Below are 7784 nucleotides of genomic sequence, written 5' to 3'. Positions count from 1 at the left end.
CTAGTAAGCCAAATAGGCATGGGCCTATTCCACCAAGGACAGCGAAATCGATAAGTTGAAGTTCCTCCCAAAATGTCGCTTTGAAATTCTGCCAATCGATGTGTCCATGCAAGATCTTCGAAGTTTTTCGAGGATGTTTTCTGGCATAGGCATGGAGAGCGCATTGATGAAAAGAAGGTAGTACCTTGCACTCAGAGAGCCAGTGGCGTTGATAGCAGTAGTAAGGAGGCGTTTTATTTCTTCAATGTTTGGATTAGCATCCAACATGTGTTGAGTGCTTCGAAGAATACAGAACATGGCGTTGCCATGATTCCAGAGTCTAAGTTTAAAAGCAAACTTAGAATGAGCCACCATAGCATTGTTGTACCATTCATTGGGGTCGTAGAGGAAGTAGAGGACATCATTTCCAAAAGCCCTAGAAACTTCAGAATCCTCACTGACGCGCCAATGCCTGCTATTGGTATGGCGAAAAGCGAAAAGATCTTTCCTGCTTTGAGCAGCAATCTTTGCAGCAATCTTGACTAAAAGATCATCACTCAGATTATCAATGGTGGTCATGATGATTTAAGAAAGAAAAAGCTTTGAGTAAGAAGGATTTTTCAGACGAAGACGAAACAAAGAAAAGAGTGATTTTTATAAAAAGGAAAATCATATTTATAGTGGAGGGAAGTTGAAAGAAGTGGCTCAATCAAACGGTTCTTCTTGCTTTGAAGATGATGACACGTGGGAACAGTTATTCCGATGGCCAATGGTTACTTAACTTCGTAACCTGAGGGAAGTTTTAAAGGTTTTTTTTTTTTTAAAAAAAAAGGATTAATCTGTGTTAAAAGGTCATTTATTTGTTTTATTTCTTTTCAACTTCCTAGGCAAGTTTAACTTGTTGGGTTAAACAAAAAAGTTACTTTTTTGTTTCCTCATCATTAAAATGTCTTGGAAATTGTTCCAATCTTATTTGGATTTAAATAAAATTTAAATTCGATATAAGAAAATAAGAAAGGAATTTCGATGATTGAAAAGAAATTGTCGTTCGAAATAGAAAATGGTCCACGAATTGTTATAAAGACATTACAGACCAAGATATTCGATAAGGCTGAAATAAAATAAAAGTCTTAGAGAATAAAATAGAAACAGAACTAAATCTCAAATGATGAGATGAGTTTCTCGATTTGGCTCTTGTATTCAGCCAGTTGAGTATCGAGAGCATGGTTGTCACTTGCAAGTTGAGCAATGGTAGACTCTAGTTCCTTGGAGAGCTTGAATTTGTTAATAGCTTCATTGGCTTCTCGATTTCTGGCTTCATCCTTAGCCAAAATTTCAGCTTTTTGAGCTTCCAGTTCTTTAATTTTGGCATCGATGTCAACCACTTGCTGCTTCGCATTGTTTCTTTCTTGCTGAAGAGTTTTAAATTTCTCTTGGAAGGATGACAGTTCGATCACAATTTGATCATGATGCGCTTTCTTCTCTGCCATTTGAGCTTGATCAGTTTTCCTCTTCTGGAAGTTTTGATTAGCACTCTCCAACATTGGTTCAAGATAATTAAACAGGTTTCGAAATTTCCAACCAGTTGGGAGAGCACCAAGTTTTTCAAATAAACTCCTGATTTCAGCAAGAGCTCCAGCATCTTTTTCAATCAACTCTAGCAAGTTGGCTTCGATGATCTTCTTTTGAAATTCTGCTAGCAGGTTGTTCTTTGAAGTCTCAGAGGGATTTCCCTTGGATGAATCAGAAGTTTGGCCAGTGCTAGTTGAGAAAAGAGTATTACTCTTAGCTATCAAGGCAAAGGCATTGAAAGGATCATCTTTGGCCAATCGATCGATTTCTTCTAGATCGATCATAGGGGTATCTTGTTGAGCAATCATTTCTGCATCACCAGGAGCATTTTGTCGAGTAGTTATGTTTGTATCTTCAGTAGCAAAGTTTGATACATTATCTCCAAGGGTGGGTGCAGAATAAGATTGATCATTGTTGAGTGATTCATCATTTACCAAGTCATCAGTGGGTGTTTCTGTTTGTTGTTGTTGAGGAGGATCCACTTTAAGACCTTCTGGACTGCTAGCATCATCATGCTCATCTTCTTTGTCTTCAGCAATTGGTGAAGTGGTCTTCGAAGAAGGAAGAACTTGCCCATGTTGTGATGGATTAGTTTGTTCTTGTTCGATACCCTAAAAAGAATAAGATCAATGCTTAAAACAAGATACTTAGAAACATTGCGTATAAAATATGGTTTTGATAAAATACCTTCGAACCATTATCACCAACATGTGAATGAGCACTAGAATGAGAAGTCTTTCGAAGACGTTTGAATGGTTTAGATGGTGAGATGGGGGGAGAACCTTCAGAAGCTTCCACTTCGACTTCCTTTTCTTGGACAAGTGAAATTTGTTCTTGTTTTCTTTTCCTTCTTCCTTCAGTATGGACTTTGGGAAGTGTTACTTTGGAAGCTTCAATCTGTTCTTTAGTTATCTCCACCTCGCTATCATCATCAGAGAGATCGACAGTTGCTTGTTCTTTCTTGTTCTTTGATCTAGAAGATCTTTTTGATGAAGTTGTTTTCACTTTGGGTTCCTTTGATTTAGAAGGTTCCTTTGATGCAGTCTCAGATTTCTTCGATTCAACTTCTTTAGTTTGGGAAGCTTTCTTTTTCTTCTTGTCAGACTTGCTTTTCGAAGTGTTCTGGGTGCTGGCATCATCGAGCTTTGCTTCTCCTGGAGTTAAAGGCAAAGCTGAAATATGTGATTATACAGATAAGTACTATTTCTTCTAAAAATAGTATTAATATATTTTAGTAAAAGAAAAATCATACCCATGATACTGGGAGTTTCGATTCGAACTTGGGATAATTCATAGCCAAGTTCACCATTATATTGGTATAAATGGCATTTAGCATAGGTTACTAAATTATTTTGTGGGAATTTGAAATTATAAAGTAACCATTTTGGGTATGGTGGCCTAAAGGCCAAAGCAAGATTACAAGATGGAAGTTTTGCTAGTTTCATTTTCTTTTCTAAAACATAAAGATATTTATTGGGTGTTCCAGGGGAAAAATTGTTTCTGGAATTTTTTCTCGAACTTTATCTCTCAGAGTTTGAGCAGCATAATATACTGTCCTCTTTGGATGTAAAGGGTCATATGTTGTTTGATAATATCTTTGAAATTGCTGAATTTCTTTAATGTGCGTACCTCTAGTCTTCTTGTCTTTGTTCTGCAAAGTGTGAAAAGTACTGGTCAGTTGAGGCAGCAATTCATCAGGATTCCCTCGATTGGATTGGCGTGTGTAATAATTTCGCCACCATCGAAAGAATGCTTCAGAGCATGCAAATGATGTTGAGAAATATGTAGGCTCGAACACAGTTGTTTTCCTGGCTTGAATTATGGATTTCCACACAGGTTCGATCAGAGGAATTTTCCATTCACTTATACTTTTGAACAAAGAGCTGGGTTTCGATTGAACCATACCAAACTGTCTAGCTACATGGTTAGGTTGATAACCATATACTCCATAAGGACTACCAGGTGTAAGTCTGCTAGATAGATAGGTAGGGGTCAAATAAGCTTCCCATATAGCATTGATTTCTGTTTTGTTGGCTGCTTTCGAAGTAGTGGGAAAGTCCTCTTTGAACCAGTTAGGTCCATATTTCCTAGTGGTAAATGGTGCCATCATAGGGGTGAAAATGGGACAATCAAGCAGGGTTTCATAAGCATTCTCAAAAAGTTGTTGTGAAGACTTATTCCCATCGGGGTGAAACATAGCTAAGCCTATACCTTCAGTGGTCTTGTCTGAGTATGCTGATGTGTAAGAGGAAGGTAGGATCGAAGCAAGTTTTGATCCAAAAATGGCTAAAAGCCATAGTTGGAACAACCATATGGGTCCTGATACAACTAAATTCCCACCAGTTTGGGGATAATCTCTAAGATTATTAGTTGTATGGTTAAGGGTTTCATACAAAGAACCTAGAATCAGTTTGCTTAAACAGATATCTGTTCCTTCATGTAATTGACTAGCTAGACACATGAATTTCTTAGGGACTTGTACTGACCTTGAGCAAAAAACATGCATAGATAACCAGTAGGTCAAGAAAGCTACATGTTCATCTGCAGATACTTCAGCACATTCGGTATCATGGTTGTTAGCTATAAACAAACCATAGGCAGGGCTATCGAAATTTACTGAGTATTGAGAGGTGGTAACATCTGGATTAAAGGTGTATCCAGTTGGTTTTAAGCTAGTAAGGCCAGCCACATCTAAAAGGGTAGGAGTGAGCATTCCACATTTCAAGTGAAGGCTGTTGTTCGATGGGTTCCAAAAATGTAAAGCAGCAAATATCAATTCATTATGGTATTTTGGACCATATCGAGATATTTGGATGAGATCAAAAATCCCTTTCTCCTTCCAGAATTGTCCCTTTTGTTTTTGAACTTTGTCTAACCAAGCAATGTATTCTGGATAAGTTTTTGGTTCAGTCCTAATTTTGGATTTTACAAAACTTAGGTCAAAAGGACCTTTTGTGAAAATTAAAGGAGGTTGAGTTTCGATGCATGGGAAAAGAGAGTTAATCTCTGGAGTTTCAGGTTCTAGAGAAATGGGGCCTAAGAATGCATGTGGAGTATCAGTACAAGGGATGATTACCTGGGTTTTCCAGATAGCTTTTTCAGCTTCATTGATCTCTGGTTCATTCATAAAAGCAGGAGCAGCACTGGCGATTTCTTTAGTAAAATCAATGGGTTCTTCGCGATTCACATGAGAAGTTCCTGCTGCGTTCGTCATTGTTTAAGTGTTTTTGTGAGAATTTGATGAATAGTGAAGATTTCGTGGTTAAAGATAGAAGTTGCAGAAAATTCAAAGTGTTTTCTTCGAGAAAATTTTTGGCGGAGAAGAGGAACAGTGAAAGTGAAAATGAAATGGTGAAAAGTGAGAAGAGTAAAGGTGAGTTTGTTTTTATATGGACCTTTGATCATGACACATGTCAAGATCTTATTTTGACAGTTTTACCATTAAAGTGTTGTCTTTTCCAATGTTAGAGAACGTGGCCCACTAACTAAGATTGTGGGGTCAGTATTTAAAGGAAATTTGAATTAGTTTTGAATTAAATACTGACATCATTCATTTCGATGGAGAATGTTAGTTATTTTTTTTTCAAAAACGTCTTTTTCTTCTTCGGTGAAATCGAAAATGGCGTTTCTGGGGGGCAATTTGTTAGCCAATATATTTTACTAGCTGTAATAAATGTGGTCAAAGTATAGTTGACCTAGATTTAAAGAAGATTCGAACAGAGTGTTGTATTGAAAGCAAATATGGGTTCGAAGATGGTAGAAGACTTCGATAAAGCAGTTTTCGAAGGTGGTTATCAACGGTTATTCTTTAAGTCAGTTTGTATTTTAAGTTTGTTTTCAAATAAGTAAAACTGTCGACTTGTGGCAGTTGTAGTTTGAATTTCAAAGAAGTGTAGTTATTTCTAGACTTAGTATAAATAGTAGTTTTTCATAGGAAAAACAGGTCACAATTCCATCATACAAACTTACACTCAAAGTATCCGTATGGAAGCGAGAAACGAGTCACAAGTTGCAATGTATGAATCTGTGTACCAACTCTTATTTAATCAATGCAATTTACCCTTTTTTCTTTAAGTGTTCTTGCACTTTACTTTGTTAAGTTCGATTGAGTTCAAGTGGATTGAATTCGATTGTTTTTATTGTATTTCTTATATTTTCGACACCAAAACACAGAATTTCTAACAACAAGAACAAACACAATATGTCCTAAGATTTACTGGTTGATCTTGCAAGTTACCATGTGTAAACCAGCGGTTGTTTACGAAAATCCAACGTAAACACTCTCACTCTTCTACATCAATTTGAGCCTGTGCTATTGTTTGAAACTCTATTTTTCTTTTTATTTTCAATGCTATATACAAAACATTTTCTTTCCATTTTGATAATGTCAATATCTGAAACAAACATTCTTTATGAAAATTGAAAAATCTTTTCTGTCTATTTTGAAAACAAACCTGAGCAATAGGGTACATTTCAATGAAACATGCACGAATAAATGAGTGTCAATGACTATTTCAATACATGTTACGAGCAAGTTACTCCCCATGATGATCTATGGTCAATGGCAAGAATGAAAAAACAGAATGAAAAATGAAAAATGAAAATGAAACGCTCGCTAAGTTGAAAACCCGAAAGGGCGGCTTAGGAAAATGAGCACCCCGCTGATTGACAACCTATGAAGGCAATTCAGGCAAAAATGGGGCAATGAAAAGAATCTATTCCCGGTGAATCGAAAACCCGAAAGGGCGGTTCAGGCAAAAATGGGATTGAAAAATGAAAAATTGGAAAATGAAAAGAACGAAAGAACGAAAAGCATTGACCACAGATGCGAACATCCAATGTTTACCCAGCACTGACACGCCTAACAACGGCGACCTGTATCCAAGAATCTTCCGAGGGTCCCTCCTCTACAAGTTTTTTATTGCCCTCAGCCATGGTCTTGATACGTCTTTCAACGACGGTCTCTCCAAAGAGGATTTCCATGTGAATATGTTATAGCACGAGCCACTACGTGCCCAATCTTCCAATGTTTTGACTGTCTTTGTGAAACTTCTCTGCCAAATTACAAACCAATCATGCATTTCAAGCATTCATACATGCATAATCATGCATTTTATATGCTCATACATTTAATAATCTTGTTATACAATACATACATGTTGCATTCTCAAATCTCCAATTGCAATCCAATCTCAATTTCAATTCAATTCAATTTCAACTGTCAAATTCAATTCAATCTCAACTTTCAATCCAATCTCAATGTCAATTTAACTCAGTTTCAATTTCCAATACAACTCAATCTCAATCCCCAATTCAATTCAATTTCAACTCTCAATTCAATGTCTATGCATATGTCTCTGATTAATCTCAATCCCTCTTTCAATCTCAAACTTTCAATTCAATGTCTTTGTCAATCCACTCTCAATTGGCTTTTGAGCCAACAAAATGGTCATGTCTATTTCCAAATCAAATCAATATCAACTTACTCTCAATTTGTATCCTTCCTAATCAAACTTCCAGTTTATGTCTTGTTATCGGTCAAGTGGCTAGTTCGATCCAAAGAACAGCTTGTACCAGCTTATATACCTATGTTTCAGGTCAAACGGCGAGTTCGATCCAAAGAACAGTTTGTACCCTACTTATGTTTTGTTACCGGTCAAACAGCAAGTTCGATCCAAAGAACAGTTTGTACCCTGCTTATTCTTTGTCAACGGTCAAACGACAAGTTCGATCCAAAGAACAGTTTGCACCAACCTACATGTTGTGATGCTGATCAAGTGCCAAGTTCGATCCAAAGAACAGCCTGTACCTGTCTTGTATTTCTATCCTCGGTCAAGCAGCAGGTTCGATCCAAAGAACAGCTTGTACCCATCTCTTGCTTGTATCTCATGGTCAAGTGGCTAGTTCGATCCAAAGAACAGCTTGTACCTTTCTTTTGTCCCCTGGTCTGTCTACCCTGTCAATGTCTACCTAAATCCCCAGTGATATGACATGCTCTGTAGACTCCAGTTGTTTGTCTTGCATTCATAATCAAAAGGTTGCATGACATTCATATTTTGAAAATCTGAGAGCGTATTTTTATGTCCAAAAACAGTGCAAATGTTAATATTTAAGCATCTTCGTCCTGTCAAATCAAAGACTTCGTCTCTTGACTCTCCGGACAAAGAAACTTAAATAGGGGCAGCTGTTATACCCTAATTTTGGACCTAAAAATACTAGCTCAATTCTTCTTT

The sequence above is a fragment of the Medicago sativa genome, chromosome 5 (assembly GCF_051527215.1).
Source record: "Medicago sativa cultivar Bolivia chromosome 5, Bolivia_mono, whole genome shotgun sequence".
NCBI lineage: Eukaryota > Viridiplantae > Streptophyta > Magnoliopsida > Fabales > Fabaceae > Medicago > Medicago sativa.
This window is presented reverse-complemented; position numbering follows the sequence as displayed.